Source organism: Hippichthys cyanospilos, chromosome 3 (genome assembly GCF_059441005.1).
Source record: "Hippichthys cyanospilos isolate Australia breed blue-spotted pipefish chromosome 3, RoL_Hcya_1.0, whole genome shotgun sequence".
NCBI classification, from domain to species: domain Eukaryota; kingdom Metazoa; phylum Chordata; class Actinopteri; order Syngnathiformes; family Syngnathidae; genus Hippichthys; species Hippichthys cyanospilos.
In genome coordinates, this window is record NC_142371.1 from 14590765 (window position 1) to 14618012 (window position 27248).

General features: G+C 42.0%; 1 long non-coding RNA gene across 1 annotated transcript in view; it reads left to right on the forward strand.

Annotated features, from left to right (window-relative positions):
- Positions 1-6300: 6300 nt before the first annotated feature.
- LOC148425838 (uncharacterized) overlaps positions 6301-27248 on the forward strand; it is a 29234-nt gene continuing 8286 nt past the window's right edge. The window contains exon 1 of the long non-coding RNA XR_015865086.1: positions 6301-6545. This is a non-coding gene — a long non-coding RNA (uncharacterized LOC148425838). The remainder of the gene's footprint in view (positions 6546-27248) is intronic.

A 27248-nucleotide genomic window follows, 5' to 3' on the forward strand; every position in this document is an offset into this window, starting at 1 on the left:
CGCCGAATTGCTACGCTCATTCGTGGGGCTTTCTGTCGCTGTTGTACTTTTTGTCCACTTTTTTGTCACGCAAGGAGAGGGGAGGGGAGTGGAACAAGCTTGCTGTGCACTTTACGGTAGATCCAGAAGGAAGAGCATTGCTGAGAACTTTCACTTTTCTGGGATGTGACAGAGCCAATATTTTCACCGACAGCACCGTTATTCTTTGCGGCAATACTCGCCTGCCAAAAAATTTAAGTTTCAATGTCGCAATCAAGTGGCCGAGACCGTGCTAAATATTGTGCTGACGTTTTTGTTAGCTTAGCACAGTAACTATGGTTTAACAGCTGTTAAGTGAAGCAAACGCTGCACATACCAGTTGTCCCAAGTTTTCGTTTCCGCCTTTCTACAAGCTAGGTGAGTGCTCTTGCTTGGCACTGTTTTGTATTGAAAGCTCAGCTGGCCGTGTTGGATCGCTCTCGGTGATCGCAAAGCGGCCGCCTTGATTCATTCCTGCCCCCTGCGTGAGCCCTTGAATGTTCCTGAAGTTGATTGGCTGTCGCGATGCGAAACGCGGAAAAAGTTAAAAAAAAAAATAAAAATCTTACGCGAAAGGCAAAATTTCGCTTCTCGTGACCGCGCGTGGCCATTCGTGTCGCTCCCTTCGCGTCCATCACGTCACCCGACGTGCATTCGCGCCCAGTCACGCGAACTCCATTGACTACAATACTCGTCCGCGTTCGGTGTGCGCGTACCACTAAAATAATCATCTCCAAAACAATATTTGTGGTGCAGCCCACGCGGCCCGGTACCAGTTGATCCACGGACAGGTACCGGTCCGTGGACCGGGGGTAGGAGACCACTGCACTATAAGGCATCAATCTTCTACCTTCCTGATTCGTATTTTGTAAGGTGCCAGGCTTTACTCCGCTTTTATGTACTTGTCTTTTGAGCAGGGCCAATATACAAAAATAATTCTGCCCTTTCTGCCTCCTTCCTCTTAACATGCAGGGTTTGCTACTTGGATCATGAAATACAACTCCCGATCACGTATCTATGCAATTTTTTATGCAGGTGTGGTTGGCAGAGAAGGGTCACATTCCTGTTTTCAGAAAGTGGAGGATAAATGACAAAATAAGTCGCAGTTGCGATTAAAAGGTGAGGCAGAGGCCTCTGATTGCCATCCCTGCTCTCCGCGCCCCTACTTTATCCCATTATCTGCAATCCTCACAAGCAGCTTTGTTTGGTTTCTACTTGGCTGTTTTATTTTCTCTACAGGTCAATTAATGGCTGCTGCTATTTCCTTATCCAACTTTTTCTCTTTTATCGATTTTGCTATTTGAAATTTTTCTTCAGCTTTGTTCTAACAAATTTAGTGGTCTCTATCAATTTACCAATTTCATATATTTTCCACTTTGAAGAACAACAACAACAGCAACAACAACAAAATCAACTTTAGCAATAACGACAATTCTCACAACTATGGCAACAACAATAACAGCAACACATGCACCAAACTGTGTGAAAATTTCAACAGAGCAAGCTTCACAGGCTTACACTCACAATCACTTCTCATTTTCATACCACAGTATCCCAAACTGGCTATCATACGACAACAGTCATTCCTACATGTTATTAAGCTTATGAAAACACAAAATTTACAATTAATGCAACATTATCTGGCTATCCACCCCTGGCATACCCTCATATATAACACAACAACCTTGTGTTTTATTATTTATTGCCAGCATTTAATCTAGCATTTGAAAATATTCTACTTCATAATTTGGTCTCACCTCATCCTATAATATATATGTTCACATTTTTTTTCTCATTTCACCTATGTGCTGAGAATTATCCCTGTGAATGGACCAGTTTCTGCCCTCAAACCTCAGGTTTGAAACCATCTAAAATTTGTCATTTTTTTAATCATGTGGACTAGATAAAGCATTATCTAACAATGCCTTTTGGCCCAATTTCAACCAATTTCATTGTTTATTTCTAACAATCTAATATACGAACATGTAACACACAAATGGTTTTACACCAGCAAACTGACAGATACTCGCGCAGATCCACATCACACAACATACAGTTCACAACGTATATGCGGACTTGATTAAGCACATACAAGACACACTTTTTGCACACACTGTTAGAATAATTATTGTTAGAATAGTTGTAGATATAGTGATTATACATTTTCTATAAAATATTAATTCTCACAATGAAGAAATGCTTTGCTGTGTGAATGAATAAATACATACTGAATGATAATAATGAATAAATAAACTGCTCATGTACTGCTAGGTATGTTGTGGTACGCTGGGAGAATGAGTGCACTGTTTGTGGGAAAAGAACTGTCTCGTCATTGTTTTCTCTCAAGCAGAAGGAAGGCCACTCAAGCCTGCCAGTCGGAGTGTTCCCACAGCTGTGACTCTTATCGATGTTTTTGCTATGCATTATCAGAATGTTTCGCTACGTATTTTTTCATACATGCATTAGTTTCTCACCCACATGCTCACACATAGAAGGACAAGTACACAAGGTCACTTGCGTTTTTTCCTGCCCCTTGAGGGCCGGGACCTTCATGTAGTTAGGGATCTCTGTATCAAATAAAAGTAAGGGGAGCCGGAGAGATTGGCAGAGCGCAGTAGAATTGTCCTTGGCCAGTTCCTCTTCGCGTCCCAATAAGGGGTCTTGCTGACGTGGCCACGGTCTTGCCTGGTTGTCAACTCCGCCTCTGAAAACCTCATATGTCTGGGTTTAAGAATATGGTGGTAAATTCCGGTACAAATTGTTGGTGTCTGTTTTCCACCATTAATTTGGGTTTCCTGTCTAGCTACATTAGTTGCTGACAGGGCACTGGCTGTAGTCAAATCATTGTCTACTTTCCTTTTTCTCTTTCAGCCACTTTCTTATTTCCTTCTGGCTCTATCAATTAAAGTCTTGCATTTAAACCACTGTTTATCAAAACTTTTTTCACTCTTTTCTCTGTCCTTCAATGACAACTTTCTCAACACTTTCTCAAATCCACCACAGTCATCTACATCCCCTGAAAATCCGTAGTGGTTTACCCATTTTTTCCACATACGTAGTACTTTCTATTTCTGCTAAGCGTACATTTTCAATTCATCTACAATTCATCTACAGTGTAACAACAATCCTTTTACCATTCCGCCTCCTTGGGCCGAGTTGCGACCGCGGAGGACTAATTTTTCGTTACTCGCGATTGACTATTTTTCCTTTGTCACGGGAAAATGCGTGCCTGGTGTCGTGTCGGATATCGAGCTTCTACCCCGAAAGGCGGATATCCCCAGGTGTTTATACTCACGACTGTTTCACCAGTTTTAGATTTCCCGTCACTCAGGACATACACTCCACATTCATTCCACACTCATACATCACATAAATGATCAGTAACTGTGCACCGGATGTTAAACTTTCTCTTTGTAAGTCAGCCCGTTCGTTTAAAGTCCGATGAACTGTTTGTTTGACGTCCAAGGGACCGTTCAGTCTCGTCAGACTGAACCCGTTAAGATGTTCAGTTAAGGTCCGATGGACCAGCCGTTTAAGGTCTGATGTACCGTTTGTTGAAGGTCCGATGGACCGTGCCGTTTAAAGTCCAATGGACTGTTCAGACTTAACATGCCAGACTTGTCAGGCTGACATTTACAATTCGTCTAAGGTGCGATGGACTGTTCGTTTAAGGTCCGATGGACCGGGCAGACTGACCTTTTTGTTGTTGCAATCTCTCCGCTGGTCTAGTCACTCTGGTTCGTTGGATAGTGTTTGCGTTCCTCCAATGAGCGGTGTCCGACGTCTGGCCTCGTGGAAAGGAGGACTTCCAGAATTCAACATATTCCAACGGTGCACCGATTGGTTCAGTCGTCGTCGATTGTCCATCGAAGAGAAGGCGTTTTAACTATCCCGGCTCAAAGGACCATGATAGAATGTCAGAGAAATCTCTAAAAGAGACTAGGACAAGCCTAGCTGCTAAGCAGCAAAAAGAGTAACTCAGACCAGCCAAGATTTTCTTTTCTCTGCCATGGCATAGGGAAAAAGCTTGGCCAACAAACTCATGCGTTGCCAGCACTAATTCATCGCTCAAGCATCCCTGCCTGGTTTTTATTCACTCAGCATATTATTGCACATTACAAGACATAACAAAAAGAGCCAGTCAGGTGCCACCAACAGCTGGTCCAAGGTCCCAGCTCACACTTTCCTGCGTCAACAGTTTTATCTAAGGACTGGGGCGAGATGAACTAGGATTGCATACATGGATAGAAACGCACACTGTTCTAGATGTGGCATGAAGTGCTAGAGCTGTCTCCTGGTGCCAGGTGCTGCACCCTGCACCTCACAGAGGTGGCCAATTCACAATCAAGGCCCCGCTATAAAGCACAGTCATATTCTTGCTCTTCACTGATCCATTTGCTTAGAGGTCTACTCACTTCCGGGGTACCTCCCATTGGCGTCTATCAAGTTACTTAAGGAAATGTCTGTTGGCTGCCGCCTTGTATTATCTCATAGCCAATTTGATATTGTGGATTTCGATTCTAGGTTGTTTTTAAAGTAAGGCCCTGAGTGGCACAATGCAGTAAACGGTTTTCTTACAGTAAAACCCAGTGCGATCAGCAACACAGCCAAATGAGCGGCTGTGTTCCTGTCTTCCCCGTGACCGGACATTGAACGTTGTAGCCATTGCTGCTTTGTTTTAGCTGGTTTTACGGGACCTTCACGTCCGAGCAGCGTTCACCTGGTACAGCCGGAGGTGTTCCACGTCCCAACCGTCCACCTCCGTGGATTCCCAGACGAGAGCCAGCGCCCTTTCACCCGTTTGGACTGTGATTTGTTTTACTGGACTTTTAACACCCATTTTAGGTTGATTTTAGTCTTTAGGCATTTTTGATGGTTCGCTAAACTATTTGTTTACTCGCTTTTAAATTTTCTTTTACAAGGCTGCAACCTCACCTCGGGCGTCACTGGATGAGGGCTTCCAATTTCAGTGTTGGTGATTTTATTTTGTGATGATTATTTTGTGCCTCCGCCTCTCTAGTGTACCGGACAAGGATGTTCCAGCCTTATTTAAGTACTTACACTATTTTTGATTATTGTTTTAAGAAGATTACAATAAAAATATTGGAACCACACCTCTCCCTTGGACTCGTCGCCACATAGACAAGAAATAAGCACATAATGAAAACAACCTAATACAGTATATGATTCCCTTTACATAAACAACCCCTTAAAATCACATCTCAGGTATATTGGAAGCCAATGCAGGTCAGCTAGTATCGGAGTAATATATTCAAACTTTCTCGTCCTTGTCAAGTCTCACTGATGCATTTTGTACAGACTGCAGACTTTTGATGCAGGACATGAGAAGCCCAGAAAACAAGATGTTACAATAGTCAAGGCGCGACGTAAAAAATGCATGAATTGATGTTTCAGCATCGCTAGGAGACAGAATAGGGCAAATTTTAGCTATATTGAGAAGCTGAAAAAAAACACTGTTCTTGTCATGTCATTAATATGTGTCCAATAAGAGAGAGTTGAGTCAAATATCACGCCAAGGTTTTTTGCAAGGTGAAAAAAACACCGCTCTTGTCATGTTCTTAATGTGTTTGAAAGGAGAGAGTTTAGTCAAATATCACGCCGAGGTTTTTTGCAAAACTACTTTGGGCAATAGTGTAGTTATCAAAGTTCAAAGTGGTATTTCTAATCAAGTTCTGATGATGAGCAGGGCCAATAATTAACATCTTTTTTTTACTAAGGTAAAGAAGCAGAAAATTGGAAGACACCCATTGTTTAATCTCGGCAAGGCCAGTTACAGCACTTGCACGGATCTGTTATTTCTAAAGTCATGTATAGTTAGGTATCATCAGCGATAGCAATGAAAACTAATTGCATGTTTACATATAATATCGCCAAGAGCGATTAGGCAGATGTTAAACAGTAAAGGACCAAGTACTGACCCCTGTGGGACACCACATGAAATGGAGAAATAAATCCTTTTTGTCAATTATTGACAAGAGTGATACTTTTGTGATTTTCATCATGTATATCTCTGAATGCTTTTGGCTGTCAGCTTAACCTTTTATCTTGGTACATTGTGAACTAATGATATTCTCAAGAACGTTGGCAAGTTCCACCGGTAGCAAATGGAGACCAAAGCTGGAATCAGTGGTAGGCCGTCAGGGCCAGCAAGGCCTTCTCTGGTGGCCTAATATAACCTGACATCATAAATATAATAATTATAATAACTATAAGAAAGTCAATTTCATTTAAATTTAATTTCACTTCCGGTTCCTGGGGCTTTTTGCTGCTGTCGCTGTTTTAGTCTTAGCTGGAGAGACGAACGATATTTTTCTTCTTCTATTTTTCTATTTTACCACCACCTGTCAGACCTGTGTTCGGTGTTTTTTATTTTTTCTTCATTTTTGAGGACTGTTTCTATTCTTCGATAGCTAGTGATTTGCCGGTTCTCTGAACAGCTCCTAGCTCCGTTCGTCCTCGTTCTCGTGCAGCTCTGCTAGCGTAAGTATTCGCTCGGCTGTACTAAGGTAAGCATGGCTCCGTGCACCTCCACCGCATCTGTCACTTGCGACACCTGCGTTATTCTCATGAAGATGCTTTCTCTCCTGGAGGGCCGTGTCTGTCAGCTAGAGCAGAGTAGTCTGATAATCGTAGATCAGACGCACACATCTGATAGTGACAGTGCGTGCCGTAGCCCTCCCGCAATGCCGCTAATGTCGGCTAGTGCGGGTCGTAGCCTACCCGCTAGTCCGGCTAGCATTAGCCCTAAGAAGCCTGCTTGCCGCGGTGAGCCTGTTCGGACGCATAATCGTTTTAGCCCCCTTGCTAGGCAAACTCCATCTCAGTCTACTGGCTCCCGCACATTAGTTATAGGGGAGTCCATCACCCGTAACATCAATCTTAAAACGCCAGCCACCGTAATGTGTATTCCTGGGGTCAGAGCACCCGACATAGAAGCTAATCTTAGGGAGCTGACACGCAAGAGGCCTAGACACCAGTTTAGTGCGAACAACACTAGTTACTCAGACATAGTGATACATGTCGGCTCCAACGATACTAGAATGAGGCAGTCTGAGATTACAAAGAAGAACATAGCTAGGACTTGTATTCTCACTGGAAAGATGAGTCTGCATCGAGTTATTGTCTCTGGCCCTCTGCCTGCGAGAGGCAATGATGAGAGGTTCAGCAGATTATTCTCGCTTAACCGGTGGATGGCTTGTTTCTGTAGAGAGCAGGTTTTCCAGTTTGTAGATCATTAATAATAATTAATTAATAATAGGGATGGTTCCTGCCCAATGGCTTTGCCTGCTGTCAAGACATCACTGCACTAAACAGCACAATATGTTTTCTGTCATTTATATTGTTTATGTGTATGTCTGTATTTGGTACATGCAGCATCCACTTCAACCTGTAGGCCTGGAAGGGGGCTCCTCCCACCTGTGGTCCCTTCTGGAGGTTTCTGATTTTCCCCTAATTGGGATTTTTGAGTTTTTCCTTCCCCTTCTGGGAGCTTTGACAGTGGATGCTGTTGTGTACCTTACACTGAAAGGATGTCTCTGTACGACTTCTTTTTTCGAAGGAGGTCTCCACATGACCTCTTTTCATCTGTGAAGCCCTTTGAGACTTCGGTGATTTAGGGCTATACAAATAAATTTTGATTTGATTAAAATGTATTTTTACTAACTACTACTAATTACTACTAACTTTGTTGTTTTATTAAGTAGGGCTTATTGCAGGGACACTGCAATAAGCGATATGTTGAATTATTTTAATAATGAGGTTCAGCTTTAAAGATTAAGTACAACATTTACTTTGTCTGGTTTCAGTTTCTCATTTCTACCATGTGGTTGTTGTGTGCGTGTGTGTGTGAATTGGGTCAACAGGTTGCACTTTTATGTCAAAATTCAGCCTATTGTTTATGCTACATTTATCAACATCCAGATTTGTATAATGTACAGTAACATAGTTTTGTACTCCTCATGTTTCTTCAAAATAAGAAAGTTCCCATGAATCACCACCTTGCATATTGTCAAATGGCACTGTGAAGAAGTAAAACACGAGAGGCAGAACACAACACAAAGGCAAATGCCATGCACAGTTGATGGTGCCAGACTGCTGTCATTGTGTTGTGGCCACGCTCAGCGTACAGCGTGAGATGGAGACACAGTCCACATCACTGCGGTTTTGGTCGATTCACATTTTTCGATCGCGTGGAGTTTGCATGTTCTCCCCAAGCCTGCATGGATTCTTCCAGGCACTCCGCCTTCCTCCCACACTCCAAAAACATGAATGGCAGCTGTATTGGACACACTAAATTGTCCTTAGGTGTGACTGGGTGCAAGAATGGTTGTTGTACCAGTGTGCCCTGCAGTTGACTGGCAACCAGTTCAAGGTGTCCTCTGCCTACTGCTCGTAGTTAGCTGGGATGGGCACCAGCAAGCCAGCGACCCTTGTGAGAAAAAGCGGCGACAGAAAAAAAAGACGACCGGATGCCACGTCACACAATTTGACAGGATGTGATGTGATGTCTAACCCTAACCCACATAAAACAGTGGTGGATGATAAAGTTATGTTTATTTGGGTGTACAAAGACATTGAAATATTTCTGGAATCGATAAAAACAGCAAACGTTAATGGTTATATGCCTGTGATATCCTCGTCTCCAACATAAACAATCTCATTTGCCATTTCCCGTCAGGTCCAGCAAGGCCTTCTCTGCTGGCCTAATACAACCTGACATTATCATAACTATAATTAGTGGTGGGCCATCAGTGCCAGCAAAGCCTTCTCTGCTGGCCTAACTTAACCTGACATCATTATCATAATAAACTATCAAAGTCAAGTTTATTGTCAATTTCTTCACATGTGCTTAACATACAAAAGAATCGAAATTGCGTTTTGTCACTATCCTCTGCGTTTTACATGTACAATAACAAAGTGCAGGTGCGCAAGACGAGACAATCCTAAAAACTAGATTCTAATCTATAGTAATGTAAAGTGCAGTATGTTAGATCTACTTTGCCTAGTGCTGCTAAACTAATAACTAAAACTAAAAACTAAATATGAAAAACCAGGTATGGCAAGAGTACCCCAAGACAAGACATAAGTAGCAGCATATCACAAGACAGGCCAACAGTACGAGACAAAGCAAGACAACTCTGACTGTGGTTGTCCCAGTTGTGTGCATTTGAGGTAGTTGTTATAGTTCTAAGTGTAATCGCTCGTGCAATAGAAGTATAATTATAAATAAATGTGGCAGCAGCAAGTCTGTGCAAATTTTGCAAGTGCATGGGCAAAGTTTGAGTTTAGGTGGGGGGCCAGCTAGGTGTTTCTTCTGGCTGGGGCTGAATGTGGTAGAGAGGAGGGGAGAAAGAAAGTTCAGCAGTTTCACAGGTGGGAAGGGGGGAGAGTTCAGCAGTCTCACGGCCTGGTGGATGAAGCTGTTCATGATTCGGGTGGTGTGGGAGCGGAGGCTCCTGAACCTCTTTCCGGAGGGCAGGAGGCTGAACAGACTGTGTGCAGGGTGGCTTGTATCGGTGACAATCGTGATGGTTTTGCGGCTGAGGTGGGTGGTGTACAGGTCTTGCAGGGAGGGGAGTGGAGCACCAATAATCCTCTCAGCTGTCCTCACGATGCGTTGTAGAGCCTTCTGTTGTAGTCAGTGTAGCTCCCGCCCCACACAGTGATGCAGCTGGTGAGGATGCTTTCGATGGTTTCTCTGTAGAATGTGGTCATGATGGGTATATAATTCTAACTATGATTTAAGTCAATTCCACTTCAAATTCATTTTTAATACATATATAAATATACACTGTGATCCCTCGCTACTTGGCGCTTTTACTTTCATCTTAAATGATTAAACCTTATACAGTAAATGTACTGGTATGCCCTCTCTTTTCCATTTCTTCCATGTCTAGTCACGTGCTTATACGTTTAGCACTTCCTCGGACGCCCGACAAGAGCGAGTAACGAGAAGGTTACCAAACATGATTTAAACGCAGAGTTTAAATTCCAATTTATTACAAACGGCAAGAGGATCCAAAAGCTTGGTTTCGTCTCTCCCGTGTATCTCCTGTAACCATCTGTGTGCGCTCATCTTAGCACACACGCACAGCTTGGTCTCTGGGAGCCGATCACGTTACTCGTAGGCATGCTGAGAGCAAACTAACACACCCATCTGTGTGCCTACAGAGACAGCAATGGAGAAATGCAGTTTTGGAAATCTGACTTTTACCTAGATTTCCTTTGTAATAAATTGAACTTTCAAGTGTACTGTTATAAGAGGCTCCACTTTAATTCGATGTCCGAGCAGCTGCTCGCGAGAGTTCAAAAGATGGAAAGGGGTAGCTACTGTTCAGTTAGTGTATAAGGTTTAATCATTTAAGATTTAAGTAAATATGTGTACAATACTGCAGTAATATTTTTCTTAAATAATATGAATATAATGAAGACATTGCACATTTACGAAATAAAAAAATCAAAAAAATCAGTGTGTGCGTGTGTGTGTGGTGGGGTAGGGTGTTAGGCGCCTATATCGCGATTTTCCCTTATTGAGGGGGGGTTCCGGTCCCAATTAACCGTGAAAAACGAGGGATCACTTTATATATATATATATATATGTATATATATATCCATCCATCCATCCATCCATCCATTTTCAACCTCAGTAGGAGGGAAGCCCAGACTTCCCTTTCCCTGGCCATTTCATCCAGCTCCGTGGGGAGGATCCCAAGGTGTTCCCAGGTCAGCCGAGAGACATAGTCTCTCCAGTTTGTCCTGGGTTGGCCTCTTCCCAGTGGGACATACCTGGAACACCTCACCAGGGAGGCATCCTGGAGGCATCCTAGGAGCAGCAGCTCGACACCAAGTCCCTCCCAGATGCCCGAGGTCCTCACCCAATCTCTAAGGGAGAACCCGGACACAGTGCGGAGGAAACTAATTTCAGCCGCTTGTATCCGGGATCTCGTTCTTTCGGTCAGAACCCACAGTTCATGACCATATATCGATTTTATAAGTATTGTATATGTACATCTAAAATTATTCTGTATATTCTGTTCTTTTCATGTAATATAATATCAATATGGTTACACTCCTTCTTAAGTGCTGCAGTTTTAGTGTATTTTTTAGCCAATTAGAATTCAGCAAACGTGTGTCACCAGGCAGACTTCATGGCAGGCTTCATGTCTGCCTGAGCCTGAAGACGCAGGGCATTTGCTTGAACACTTGAAGGCTTCTGTGCAATGTGCAATGAAATAGTGTGTTGGTGCCCATATTTTTAATAGACTGCTGCAATAGCCAACCGAGTTATAAGATCGCCATCTAGAGGCCTCATGTAAAACTGTACGCTCACTGCAGATTTGTGGTGCTATATTGATCCACCATGTGTAACGTTGGAAGTAGTTTATAAAACAAAACAAAAAAAAAAGCTATTGTTCAACCATCTATAACGTTAGCGTAGATTGAAGCCACACCCGCATACGCTAAACAAGAGCAAAACGGAAATTGGACCGACAAGACTTTCAGCATTGGCATCCATGTCAATACAAAAGGATTTATTATTGGAAAAGACACGCGAAGACAGTCTACAAGCAAGTCATGAAAGTCTTCCTGAGGAAAAGAAGAATGGATTTTGTATTGAAATAACTTGAGGACAGCCGTTTTGGGTGAGTTAATATTTTTTTGTCATTTTATGTCATTCATATTCAAATGTCATGTTTGGTTGGCTTTGTTGTTGTGGAGTTTTCTTCATGTTTCTGTTCCACTTGCGTCTGCCTTCATTGTCTGCGTTCTCGTGAGTTTGATATGGTCCACCTGTCTGGTGATACTTTGTCCAGTTTTGCGCCCAGTTCCGTCCTGTCTCATTTCCTTGTTAAAACTTACTTTTTTGAGCCACATATTTCTCAGTTTTCCTGCATTTTTTGGGTCCCCTTCCAATGTTCCCTCTAATGTTCAATGCGTCTGAGCATCCACACAAATTCCCTGAGCAGGCTTTGGACCAAAGTGAGCAACTTCAGACATGCACACTTGTGAGTCACCGGCTCTGAGTATATCCAGGGGCCTAGCTGCGGCCAAAGACTAAGCCAGTGAGCTCATTTGTGGCTTGTGCTTTGATGACGGAAGGCAGCTTGGAACTCCAAGATTTCATGTGAATAGCATGACGAGATGATGTCCAACAACTTTTAAATGTGTGGACCGGTAATGTGTTTCTGAGTACTTTTCCCGTCATTTATGAGGGGATAGCTGGGGTGAAAAGTGTCATCCAGGAACAATACGGGAGGACAATGCATCTATGTGACATGTTTGTAGGAGCCAATTCACAGCATTTGGAATTATTATTGGTTTTGATCCCGAAAAGAGAGTTAATTGAAGTTTATGTAATGGCCAAGAGCGACAAAGTTATTTATTTGTTTATTGGTTGTTTTGACTCACTGTCCAAAGGACGTTTACGTTACTGCCCTTATAATACTGGTCCTTTAAGAGCTGTACAGTCTTTGCCTATAGGCTGAACAGCAGGGCAACTGGGTAAGGTTTTGTTTGGACGCGTGCGTCGATCAAAAAATTTCAATAGTCTCTTGCGTTGCGTTGGATATGCCAATCCGTTTATTTCGGCAACATTCCTTTCAATATCCTGATAAAACAATAATTCGAGTTACAACCCAAACTGAAAATCTACCTTAATGGCCACGCACGGTCGAAAACTGTTTGCCTCTTGCCCTGTCGCACCTGAGTGAAATCACCAACCGGCACGTATTTATGTCACCATGGCAACCATGGTTGCACCCACCGTAATAGATTGGTATGTCTTCAAACAATTTGTTTAACTCTCTTAATATAAACAAATTAGAATACACAAAAAGCTTTTTGGCTTTTTTTGAGAACGGCAGGAGACCATGAACAATTCAAACCAATATTAACATAAATGGAGCCAACAAGTCATGTAAACGAAAACAAAACAAACCTCTTAGAAGCTTAAGTGTCTGCTTCTTGAATCAAGCAAAGCTTGTCATAGATCTCTAAGACCCTTCCCAGCAGCCAGGAACCACGTGGGGCTGTTGCATCCGCGATCAATACAATGTCCCCTGGGACAAGACTTCTCCTCTCCTTGTTCCACCTCTGCCACTCCTGTAGCAAAGGCAAGTACTCCCGGAGCCACCGTTTCCAGAAAAGGTCGGAGATGTACTGGACCTGTTTCCATCTCCTTTGGAGGTAGAGGTCAGACTTCTCAAATATTCCAGGTGGTAGAATTGGCGTTCTTTTCATGGTTAGAATGTGGTTGGGAGTGAGAGCTTCCAGATCGTTGGGCTCTCCAGATATCCTTGTTATGGGACGATCATTAAGAATAGCTTCGACCTCACACAGCACAGTTTGAAATACCTCATCATTCAAGGTTTGCTGGTGTAGAACTGATGTCAATATCCGCCGAATCATCCTTATGATGTGCTCCCATTCACCTCCATGATGAGAGGCCTTTGGTGAGTTGAAGTTCCACTGGATTCCTTCCTCCAGGAATGCAGACTGAATTTTGCTGTGATTTAACGCAGCCAGAGCTTCCTTTAATTTTCTGTTAGCACCAATAAAATTGGTTCCATTGTCTGATCTCAAATGGGATATTGGTCCTCTCCTGCAAACAAACCTGCGTATAGCATGTATGCAGGAATCTGTATCCAACGTGTAAGCAGCTTCCAAATGGACTGCTCTGCATGCCATACATGTGAAAATGACGCCATAGCGCTTTTCGATGGAGCACCCCCTCTTGATTTCAATTGGACCAAAGTAATCAACTCCAACGTTGGTAAATGGAGGAAGACCGGCAATGATGCGCTCTAAGGGTAAGTCAGACATCTTCTGCTCACCTAATTTCCCTCTATGGCGTCTGCAGAACACACAGTCGGACAGGATCTTTCTTGTTGCTGCATGAGCACTAGTTATCTAGTATTTTCTCCTCAGTCTGGATAGAACATGATTCCTTCCACCATGACCCACCTGTTCATGGATGTGCTTTAGTATAAGTGTAGATATATGGAGATCTTTGGTGAGGATAACGGGATGTTTGGACTCCTCAAGCATTGCTGCTTTACTCAATCTCCCTCCAATGCAAGCCAACCTCCAGAATGGGGTCCAGTTTGTATATGGGGCTGTCTTTCCTTAGTTCACCCGCTCCAGATGCCAATACAGCCAATTCTTCTGGGAACCTTTGCTGTTGAGTGAAGCGAATGATGGCAGATTCAGCTGTAGAAAGATCGTCTGGTGTTAGATACTGGTTTCCTAGTGCAGCTTTAATGTGTTTCATTTCCTGTGCAACCTTTTCTCTATTTTCCTGTCTTAGCTGGTTTCTTTTTTGACTCAATTCCAATAGAGTCATCCTTAATTTCAGGATCCAAGCAACTGACCTCTTTAGTTTCTTCCAGTCGGAAAAGTAGGTGATTAATCGGTCTGTAGAACTCGGGGCATTGATCATTAATGAATTGCTGGTGAGGTATGGGCCTTGTAGAACCTCTTTGTTGAGAGACTTTCCTCTGTACCCTGCACCACAGTCAAATACCACACGCCGATTTGCTTTCTTGAGATGGTACACTCCATGGTGTGGAATGTACCACACTTTTCCATCTGAACATTCGAATTCAGGTTCAGCAACACGTTCGGCATATCCTTTGCTGATTACATCATTCATATAGTTTGTGTACTCTCTGTGGAACTTCTCATCTCTCCCAAACCTCCTCTTCAATCCAAATATGCGTTGCTTAGCAACACACTGATTGTTTGGCAGACAGACTTCCTTTTTCCTAAAAGGAAGTTCCAAGGTGTAATGTCCATCTTGAAGCTTACAAGAATCAGTCATGATTTTCATGAACTTCTTATCATCCTGTGACATTTCCTCTTTGTCGTCCGATGTTGTTTTATTAAAATCATGGTTGTACTGATTGTGCAGCAATTCCTCGAAATGTGTTATGGAGGTCCTGTTGACAGTAACGCACTCAGCCTACTCACTGTAGCCGGAAAGGGGACCATTAACAACCCACTCCAATAGGGTCTTAATGGCATATGGCCCATTACCACGACTGTTCACAACTTCCCACGGTTCAAGTAGTTTAGAGGCATTGGTACCAATCAATAGCTCAACATCAGCTTGAATGCGTGGAAGAACCACCCCATTTAAATATGGCCACTTAGCCAGCTCCTCTTCTTTAATGATGTTACTGGTTGTAACGGGCATTTTCTTTTGAGTGTAGACCTTGGGAAGGTCAAAGAACTCTTCTCCAGTGAGGCTTGAGATTTCTAAATTTGTCAACATGTAACTGGATACAGATGCCTTTGGGCCCATGGTTAGAAGGCTGATTTTGGCTTTTCTTCCAATCAAATTCAACTTCCTCATGAGGGCTTCTGAACAAACAGTATCTGTGCTGCCAGGATCGAGGAATGCATAGGTTTCAATTACTTTATGTCCCTTGCTGGACTTCACCTGCACAGGTAAGATTGACAAAACGCCATTACTGTCACCGGCCCCTGTTTGTCCACAAGTTTGCAAGGAGACCTGTGCGTTGCTCACTGAAGGTTTATTTGGCTGACTTGCGTTGCTTGACTTCTGCCTTTGGTCAAAGTAAATATGAAGAATACTGGGATGCTTTTTATTGCACACCTTGCAAATCAAACGGTCAGCACAATATTTGCTTAAATGGCCTTTGCGAAGGCAGCCAAAACAGACTCCATTTTGTTTTATAAAAGCAATTTTGTCTCTGTGTGTCTTCTTCTCCATTGTTGGACACTGATCCAGAGTGTGGTCTTTAGAACAGCATATACAAGAGGCGGTGTTGTGAGCAGAATTACTTTGCTTGGGACTAGGTGGAAATCTTGCTTGCTCTTCTTCAGGCGGAGGGGTTTCGATAGTAGTTGCAAAGCTGTCTCCTTTAAACCTGGGTTTGCCTTGGGACTTCAATTTGTTCATTGGCTTTCCTGTGCCCGGTGTGTTATTCTTAATGTCACCGAAGACTGGATCTGATATTATCTTTACCTGGCGCTCTATAAAGGTGACGATGTCTGTGAACTGGGGTCTGCGGTGGTGTCTTTCCATTATGCCGCATGCAGAGACTCTCCAAATCTCTCTTAGCTTATATGGAAGCTTTGAAATGACAACTTTCATGTTGGCTGGCATGTCAAGTTCTCGCATGTACTGTACCGTTTCCATGGCATTACAACACTGACGAAGGAAGAGTGAATATGCTCGAAGGGATTTTGGATCCTCAGATTTCAGCAGCGGCCAGTTGTGCACCTTCTCCATATATGCTGCTGTAATTTTATATTCATCTCCAAAGTTTTGGTCAAGAAGATATTTTGCCATGCCATACCCTCTGTCTGGTGCCATGTGTTGACAGCTCCGTACAAGCTCGTTCGTGTACCTTTCCAGATAGTACAGACACTCACCTTTGTTGCTTGCGTTTCTCTCAACGCAGTGTACAAAGGCTCTAACAAAGGTTCTATATTGTAGAGGATCCCCATCAAAACATGGTATCTCCCTGGGTGGCAGTAAATGAGAGGTTTGCTGTTCCGTTAGCATGGCTGTGATTTCATTTTGTCTTTGGAGCAAGTTGCACACTGTTGAAGTGTCATTGAATTGAGAAGCATTCTGTTCCACAGGGGGGTTCCTGTGGGTAGTATGACTAATGTCCCATGCTGCATTCATAGGTATGTGTGATTGTGAAAAGGGTGGTGGTTGCACACATCGGGGTGGTGGTTTTGTTTGAATATACGTTTGCTGCTGTGGTGGTTGTGAAATGAGTCCATGCTGCTGTTGAATAGGAGGCGGTTGTTGTTGTACATAGGATTGTGCACATTGTTGTCGGGGTCGCTGTGGTTGGATAGGTTGTGTGACTGGTTCATGTTTTCTGGCTAGGGTGTGTTGTGCCACCGAAGGTTCTATTGGTCTTGCACCTTTCCTTTAGTAGGAGTCCCTTCCATCAGATGGTGCTTGTGAAAGGGTTTGGTGAGTGGGAGATTGTAGCACTGTTATTTTGGCATTGGCAGCAGCCAGTTCTGCCTCCAGCTCCAATGTTTCCTTTTTCTTTCGCAGCATCTCCTCCATCTCCTCAAGCGCATGCTTCTCCTTTAATGCTGCTGCACGAATTACAAGGGCAGCTCTGTCTGCCTCTACCTGCTTGCGAGCTCGTACCGAAGAGGTGCTGGTCCTACTCGCTTCACTCCAGGTGTGACCTTTAGTGGATTTTGTGCTTTCAACATTAGAGATGCTGTCGTTGGGATTTATTTCATTTTCCACATCATCATCGCCACTTTGCACAGTTTGGGTCCTTTTTGTCCAATCATTAACCTCCTCAATAAATTGGTTGATATTGATCATTTTGGCCTTGAACCAAATGTCATGTTTGTATTGTTCTTCTTGAGGTATTAGTGGTAGAAGAGCACACTGTGCCTCTCTGGCATATTTGCATAGGTCAAGATATTTCACAAGTGCACTTTGCACCTCCTGTTTGCATCCTCCATTTTCCATTAACGCTCCAATTGTTTTCTGCATGTTGGATGCCCTTTTTAATTTAGAATTGCTCTCCTTTCGCAATGAATCAATTTTCTCCATTAAAGCCTTTGGTGTTAGTTTCACCTTGCGTTTGGAGCCAACCTGTGACCCAACCTGAGACTTAACCTGTGATTCAATTTCACTGCGAGCACTTTGACCTGTGGTGGTCACATTGGACTGTTTTTCACCCTCTGACGGTTCATCCATTATTTGCATTGCATCACCATTTGAACGCATAACATGCGCTTCAGCCATGGAGGGCTGCGCAACCACGTTTGGCTCGGTTGGAACCATAACATCTTTACCTGAATCCATTTTTGCAATACAAAACCCAACCAGCAGTGTGAAATGTAAAACAGTACCTTGTTATTTCAGTCAAACCCCACAGAAATTCATCACAATACAATCAAGACCTTGTAAAACGTAACGGAGATGAAACCATAAAACCACCAATGCATTCGATTTTACCAGAGCGCTCGTATTGACACTTTTTTTTTTTTTTCCAAAGTCCCCTATGTGTGCGCACAGTATTTTATATGGCCATATATTGTTAACCAGCTGGTAGCGCGCTACATACCTTTATGTGCACAGTGTACCTGTCCAATTCAAGTTTGGAAAAGTGCCCCAATGCCAAGTTCAAGCACCGGGCCGTTGTCCTGGTCGATGTGATGCAATGCGATGCGAGTTGGCTGGGCAGCGCGGCCGTCCGCTCACAGTGGATGTTCTGGCTGGCTGCCTTGCTGGTCCCAACGTTTGCGGTGCCTCCGCTGAGCCAAGCCAATGGCCCGCACGCCGTGTCTCCCCTAGCGTAGTCTTGTGGTCCGTCCAAGTTTCGCAACACAGCGAAACAGCGCTTATTTGTCCTTTCATGCAACAATCGGATGCCGTCCAAACCGAGCAGCCGTCACGTTGCGTTTCGTCTCAATTTCCAATATACTTTAAACTGGTAGTACGTCTCGAACTAAGACTACAGTTTTCGACATTGTACAGCCTATAGGCTGAACAGCAGGGCAACTGGGTAAGGTTTTGTTTGGACGCGTGCGTCGATCAAATAATTTCAATAGTCTCTTGCGTTGCGTTGGATATGCCAATCCGTTTATTTCGTCAACATTCCTTTCAATATCCTGATAAAACAATAATTCGAGTTACAACCCAAACTGAAAATCTACCTTAATGGCCACGCACGGTCGAAAACTGTTTGCCTCTTGCCCTGTCGCACCTGAGTGAAATCACCAACCGGCACGTATTTATGTCACCATGGCAACCATGGTTCCACCCACCGTAATAGATTGGTATGTCTTCAAACAATTTGTTTAACTCTCTTAATATAAACAAATTAGAATACACAAAAAGCTTTTTGGCTCCAACAAGAGCCTTGGGGCATGCATCACAGGGGACAGTTGAGATTGATTGCAGATTAGAGAACACGGTTTCTTTACCGTAATGTTTGCCTTTTATTTAAAGTGTCTTTGTTTGAAGAGCTTTGGAACTACTATGGAAATAAATTGATGTTTTATTGAATTAAAGATAGACCTGTGGCATTTTTTATTCATTGTATTTGAACCTAGGCAAGCATACGAGTAAACCAGGCGGCCTGAAGTCTCAACTCGTACAATGTTGCCAAACAAATCATAACTGTTTTTGTTCATTCTCAATAAGTTTATTTTCATATCTTAGCAATAAGTGTTTTAGTCCTGACAGTATGATGTATATTGCACTTGTCATCATGGCAATGAACGAGCCTCATGTTGTCAAAAAGAAAAAAAATCTCACGCACTTTCACCGCTATTTGGATATACAGTAATCCCTCGCTGTATCGCGGTTAATCTTTCACGGGTTCGCTGCTTCACGGATTTATTACAGTGTGGATTATTTTTACACCGCATTGTGCTCTGAATCCTGATTGGCTCAGGGGCTTAACTGTTGTCTCAAAATAAAATATTGACGCTGTACCGTATTGGTTTTTCACTTGTCAATTTATTACAAAAGGCAAGAAGATCCAAAAGCTTGCTTTCGTCCCTCCTGTGTCTCTCCTCTAACTGCCGTGTGCTAACGTGCTAGTAAGCATATTGATTGACAGCTTGGTCTCTGGGAGCCAATCACGTGACTCGTAGGCGTGCTGAGAGCATACGCGCACACTATGTAGACACAGACAGCAATAGAGAAATGTGCAGCTTTGGAAATAGACTTTTACCTTGATTTCTTTTGCAATAAATTGAAATTTCAAGTGTATTGTTATGATATAAAAGGCTTCACTTTAATTTGATGTCCGGGCACATCTGTTTATAAAAATCTTGCTCAGAAAAAGAAAGCGCTCAACCACTACTCATCACAATGTGCGGGTTCAGGACGAAGAGGCATAGCTGGGACTGTGAAATACGTGAATACGTGAATAAAATGATTGTTTTAAAACAGCTTTAAAACAGGTTTTGGTTTTATTCTATAGTTTAGCATTGCATTGTGAAATAATTTAAAAAAAAATAAAGCTGACTACTTCACGGATTTTACTTTACGCGTGTTATTTTTGGAACGTAACCCCGCGATAAACAAGGGATTACTGTACTCCGATAGCCATTCCATCTTAAAAGAAGCGCATTTCTTTTTTTACTTTCGCTGGGTGTGTCGCTGCTCGTTCGTTTACTGTAGGTTAGCATTTGTGTCTCTTATCCCCGCAGTGTTGTTAGCTAGGTAACCTGCACGGGGAGTATATGCAGGGAACGTTTCTGTCAGTGTGTTTAATTGGATGAATAGTAGAAGTGAAACTTATTGTATGATTGGCTGGATACTTGTCACTCGCTGTCACAATGCAAACTGGTACAGAAAACAATATTATTGGTCTACCAGTAATTAATCAGATGAGGTCTAATATTGGATATTATTTAATATGTTTATATTGCATTTTGTTCTATGCGCAGCATAAATTTTCTTGTGCGCTGAGAATGTACGCGCATGTGCGCAGTTTAAAGGGAACACTGTCCCCTTTCTTCCTCCTCCTAACTCACCATGCACAGACGTGACACTTAAATTAAATTGCCGTTTGTAATTTAGCGAACAATCTCAAAGTACAATGTTAAAGCTTGCCTGCTCTTTGTGGACAAATAATTTGCAATTATTATTACTTATTCTAAGTTTGGCACGTAAAATGATAAGTTTTAATTGCTGATGTGGGTTTATTGAGGTTTAAATACTCTGAAAAATAGCCTGCGTAGCCCAGTACGCAGTATGTGCGCTTGAGGGGTCCAATCACTGAAAGCTTAAGTGTGAAATGCACGGACCGCCACTGGTATGCAGTGAATGCTGACAATCTACACAATTGTGTAGACAAAAATGTAGATTTTGAGATTTCTCCAATAAACCCTCTATGAGGTCTGTTTTCCTTTCTCAGCAGCCAGAAAGTTTACATTTTAGTTACATTTTAATCTTTCCTACCATCAGCCATGATTGTGTAGGGAGCGATTCAAAGATATGACTTTATTGCTCACGTGTGCAATGATTGTGAATCCTGGAGGGATGTGATTGGAAGAACCCGAGCAGTGTTCTGTTTCTGGACTCTTTCTTCATCACAAATTGCTCATAACACACAACATGTTCAAACATGAGGGGGGCGACATATACCCATATTTTTGAATATGGTGTGTATTATGAGCAATCTTGCGATGAACAAAGAAGTCCCAAAACAGGACACTGCTCGAGTTCTTCCAGTCGCGCTCCTCTAGGACTCACTATCATTGCACATATGTCCTCATATGTGCACATGGCACCAGGAGATCCGAGGCTGCAGTTTGATGATCGACTATTTGGTCTGTGGCAGCAGTTTCCAAACAGTATAACTTTGTAAAAATGAATAATTTAACACGTAAATGTTCAAACATAGGGCGGCTTGGTGGTGCAGTGAATAGCACGTCCCCCACAGTTCAAAGGTCCCGGTTTAAATCCACCTGGCTCCGGCCTTCCTGTGTGGAGTTTGCATGTTCTCCCCGAGCCTGCGTGGGTTCTCTCCGGGCACTCCGACTTCCTCCCACTCCCCAAAAAACACGCATGGCAGGTGAATTGGACATACTAAATTGTCCATAGGTGTGATTGGGCGCATGATTGGTCATTTGTCTCTGTGTGCCCTGCAATTGGCTGGCAACCAGTTCAGGGTGTCCCCTGCCTACTGCCCGAAGCCAGCTGAGATAGGCGCCAGCAAGCCTGTGGGGATAAGCGGCTATAGAAAATAGATGAATGTTCAAACATGCCCTCTGTGCCACTTTTAATTCAGAAATTGGGCTTAGTTGGATTGGATTTCATCAGTTTGCCTCATGTTGAGACATGGACTTTCATATGAGTGACATACAAGTTATATGTATGTACTTTGTACATGTAATGTAATTTTGCTTTTGTAAATCTTGATTAATTCAATGAGTTATCCTGAGACAGAGACTTGGCAATTTTATGACCCACACTCAGCATGCTGAGTGGCCATACTACACATTCCATGCGCCATTCCATGCACCATTCCATTAGGACACTTCTTTTTCACATTTCACTATGAACCACACACCAACTCTTTCCCTCTTGCTCTCTCAGTAATTTCATGTTGTCTTCAATTTTTTTTCTGCCCTTTAAGACCTTGTCTAAATGGCTGATGTTGATGAATGCCTGTTGAAGATATGCTGCAGGTAGGATACGGTTACAAGCTTAAATGAGAGGGGAGGAAGATAGAAGGGGAGGAAGGGATAGGGGGTTGTTTTAAGACAGGACTGGGGGTAGGAGGTTGGGGGGGGGGTGGTGTGTGTGAGTGTGTAGGGTCAGGATGTTTGTCTTACAATGGGCCGCGACTGAGAGAAAGACATGGGAGAGTGGGATGAGAGAAGGGATAAAGGGAGGATTAAGAAAGGTGAATGAGGGAAGTGTCACAGCGTCTTTACTAAGAAGGCAAGAAAAAGTCTAAATTATTATATTTGTCTTATCCATTAAGATTTGTTTTTATAAAAGGAAACAATACAGATAAATCATTTAATTGTTTATCCTTATTTTTTTCCAAGTGGCAGTGATTTTGGTAATGTACAGTAAATGTTTTTCTATGGGTGTACACAAAGTGCTGGAGTCTGTCACGGAAGATGTGTAAACACTTGGATACACTACATTCACTTACAGGTCAATGCAAGTCTTGAAATTGGAGCCTCTCTTCACCTGAGGACCTGATCCCAAACCAATTAATTTTTTGTTGTTATGGGCTGTTCAGTCTTTACCCCAAAAGACAGAGACAAGACAGGTATTTAATATGATCTACAACAGTTTTCTCACAAAAGCAAGGGAAAAAAATCAAAATGCAGGTTGTGGAGGCATGGTTTGTGGGAGAATTTTCACAAGGAAGACTGAGCTGAAACAAAAGACCAAAGAAGTCTCTGTAGGTACAGTTACTTGAACAGGTCACATAGGTAAATTGGAGAACTATCGGGCTATCTCTTGGATGCAGACCGAGCTTTTAATGGAATGGCTATAGATCACACGGAAACCTCGGCCTCTTAAAAAAGGCAAATGTTCTACCTTTGCCTTGGTGTGCCTCACTGGCAGTCATGAGCCAGCCACATCATGTCTGACCTGCGAGTAGAAAGCACCAAAAGACATAAAGACCTGCCCTGCACACAAATATTATAGAATCATGACATTCTCGCCGGGCTGGTAGTTCAGGGCTGTTGTGTGGCAATCGTCTACGAGCCTTTGATTGCAACCCACAAGCTGTGCGAGCTTCAAGACAGCCTCAGGCCCAGATTCACAAAAGGATTGTGTTTTTGTTGCATGGCGCAAACCCATACAAAAAAAAGCAAATTTAATGCATGGAATTCACAAAGCAGGCGCAAATATTGAAATGTGTCTTTAAATGAGCTATTATGCATATAATTTATTGGAGAAATTGCTATTTTTTATGGACATTATCTTAATTGATAACATCTAATTTACTTGCATGAATAATTCTATCAATATTTTGGATTAATGGAGATTAAATAAACGACTAGTGGAAAATAATAGACTCACACCTGCATGTCCTGCACGCCATAGCCCTGCTGTCTAGGGATGCTGCAGATGAGTAATGAGAAGGTAAGGGTGGAATGAAACTGTGGTGGTGGATGTGTGATGCTGCAATTGTGGGGATGGTGGCACTGCTTAAGGAAATATTTCTGAAATTTACTGTAATCATCAATGCTATGGCATTTCTTTGCTCAACATTGTGGGGTATAAACACATTGGCAAATGATGATAGGATTGCGGCAGTCTTATTCAAAAAAGAATCAGAACCTGAATCGTTCACAATGAAAGTAATTGTGAGGTTGTATTTGTGGTCTATCAATCTTTTCGCTGTTCATTTTAGACAGACATAGACCAAACAGACAAGATCAGATTGCAAAAACATTACAAGAGGCAACCTTCTTGTGACCCAAGAAAGTGCTAAGCATGAACTCTTTACACGTTTCAAGATGTTCTACAAATATTTGATGTTCCAAGCTCAAGTAATAATATTGATGAGGTATTGGAATTCATAGCAAAGACCATTTGTCACTTAAGCAAGGACTGTCTCGGTCGACTGGTTGACAATGAACAGTAAAACTGAAGGGCATCAAAATGAATCCTGAATGAAGAATTTCAACTTGATGGTTGGCAGCCATGTATTCACTAAGCTGTTGTGTACAAACTTTATCAAGAATTTTGATGTGATACGGGTCTTTAGTTACAGACATTATGAGGATGACATTATGAGGTCGCCGGATTTGTGATTGAAAAACAATGGCTTTAAAAGCTTCTGGAACTGTAACAGAGGAGTGTGATACTGTTACAAACTGAACTACTAGCTGACAACAATAGGAAAAAGTAACAGGTAACAACACAAGTCTGGGTGAAAATCTGAAACTGGAACTTTTTTTTTGTCACAGGTGAGACTTAAATCCTGTCACATGATCTAGACTCAATTAGAATTGTTAATGGTTAATGTTATTTTTTTTTTTTAAAGTGGATCCAGGATGTGTCGTGGTTTGACACAAACTTAAATGTGGTCCTCAGCGAGCAGACAAACAAGTGCTTTTGATATGAAAGCAAAAAAAAATTCAATGATCATATATTAGACAAGTATAAAATGACCATGTGAACGTATAGCACTACTTATTGCTATCAAATAAGCTAGTCGAGAAGCGATAGCTAATCGCTCTTTTGCTAGGAGAGTGTTCCAATAGTCATGAAGCTGAGTTTCAAACAGTAGGCCGATCAGAACTTTTTGCAGTCGGAGAATTTGTAATCATAATCATGGGTGCACATAACTGGTGTGCAGGTATGCATGTACGACAGAAATCACCGATGCGTAACGTCACATGCTTACTTAACTTTCATCCATGACACCCGAGTCTCAATTTATTTATTTTTTCTGAAAAGTGGATTCAGGATGTGCCGTGGTTTGACACACACTTAAATGTGGTCCTCAACAAGCAGACAAAACAGGTGCTTTTAATATGAAGGCGAAAAATTCCAGTGATCATATATTACACAAATATAAAAAGAGCATGTGAACGTAGCACTTCTTATTGCTAACAAACAAGCAAGTCGAGAAGCAATAGCTAATCGCCCTTTTGCGAGGAGAGTGATCTAATAGTCATGAAGCGGAGTTTCAAACAGTAGGCTGATCAAAACTTTTTGCAGTCGGAGAATTTGTAGTCATTATCATGGGTGCATAAAACTGGTGGGCAGGTATGCACGCACGACAGAAATCACCAATGCATAACGTCACATGCTTACTTAACTTTCATCCATGACACCCGAGCCGCAATTTATTTATTTTTTCCTGAAAAGTGGATCCAGGATGTGCCGTGGCTGGAAACACACTTAAATGTGGTCCTCAGCTAGCAGACAAAACAGGTGCTTTTGATATGAAGGCGAAAAATTTTGGTGAGACGAGTATAAAAAGAGCATGTGAATGTAGCACAACTTATTGCTCACAAACAAGATAGTCGAGAAGCAATAGCTAATCGCCCTCTTGCTAGATGCCAAGAAAATTTGCAGGAACAACACAGCAATCTCTTAATAGGGTTCTTGTCTCCATGCACCTAAGCATGTGCATCCCATGTCCTCCTATTTGTTTACTGATGCGGCTTGGACTCACTGTTGAGGCTGCCTATCATTCTATTGAAGGTGTGAAGATGATTGTTTATATATTGTTACTTTACAGGGATGGAGAATTTACCTATAACTTCCTTGGACTAATTAACCAGGGTCCTGATCGAATCTTGATACCATAACTGATGGGCTTATGAAACTTTTGAAGAATGCTGCTTTGAGTTATGTGATGGTCGCTATGCACACAGAGACAGTACACTGTGGCAAAAGAACAATGTGGGAGCAACAATGAGGTGGACAGTGAGGAAGACAGTTTTTAATTAAAAAGAAAAGGGTGTACCAAACACCATTCCCTGTGCACCCCTGGTCATAATATTAACAAGACTGTGATGACTGAATGCCATATTGTATTTTGAGTGATTATAGACACAGCAGAAGGTAAATAATGTAAGAATCTGATTAGTTATCTGATAAGTTATCTGATAAGTTAGTTGATATGTGTGTCCAGCATAGTGCTAGTTAACCATAGCTTTTCAGACTCCACAGCCCTTCACCAGCACGCTCTAGGGTTTGAAATTCAAGTTCAACTTTATATTTAATCATAATTACCGTATTTTCCAGACTATAAACCACACCGGTATATAAGCTGCAGCAGCAAAAAATGAGCAAAAAAACATCTTTTGCCACGGATAAGCTGCACTGGACTATAAGCCATCAGTCATAGCATCAGATATTTATGCAAAAAGTTGGTATATGAAAGTTTTTTTTTTCTTTTAATATATTTTTTAAATTGTCTACCAACTGCAACATCCTCTCTTTAACAGACTGAACATGCCTGTATGTTTAGTCCCAAAATGATATCTATAGAAAATGGGTGGATCGATATTACCTACACATCACCAACAGAATACTGCAGAGTTAAATAGCAGTTCAAACTAAACATCAACACTTTGATAACATTCTGTCTCCCATTGTTTAATTGATAGATTAATTTAGTGATCGTTGCACACACTGCACATAAATGAAATGCACAATCAAAATATAACATCAAAATATATAATATCACAATATCTCTCCCTGCTCTGCCCTCGCTCCTCACATCCACTCCACCTGGACTCTGACTTCCCAGTCCCACTCCATTTCATAAGCAACAGTCACTTTACTCACAGTCACTTTACAATAGGCACTTTATAACAGGTACTTTATAGTCACTTATAACAGTCATTTATAAATAGTCATCCAGTCATTTTATATAACCATCCCTTTTTGCACAACCATGCACACCTGTTTTTATTTTGTGTTTTGTTCATAAATATTGTCAGATTTTACAGTTGTCTATTTTTATATATATTTACTTTTCTTTAGCTCATTTTTACTTGCCACTAAGGTTAGAGAGTCACGAAATTTCAATTCTCTGCCTGTCCTTGCACATGTGGTAGAATTGACAATAAAGCAAACTTTGAACTTTGAACTTTGAACTTAAACAAGATCTTATTCAATTTAAACATTTAAAAAAATCTATTTTAAATAACATATTTCAAAACTCTTTTTGAGCACAGCCATTGATTCACATCTTTTCAGTTCTATTTCATAGTTGTTCTATAAACTGATTCCTTGAGCA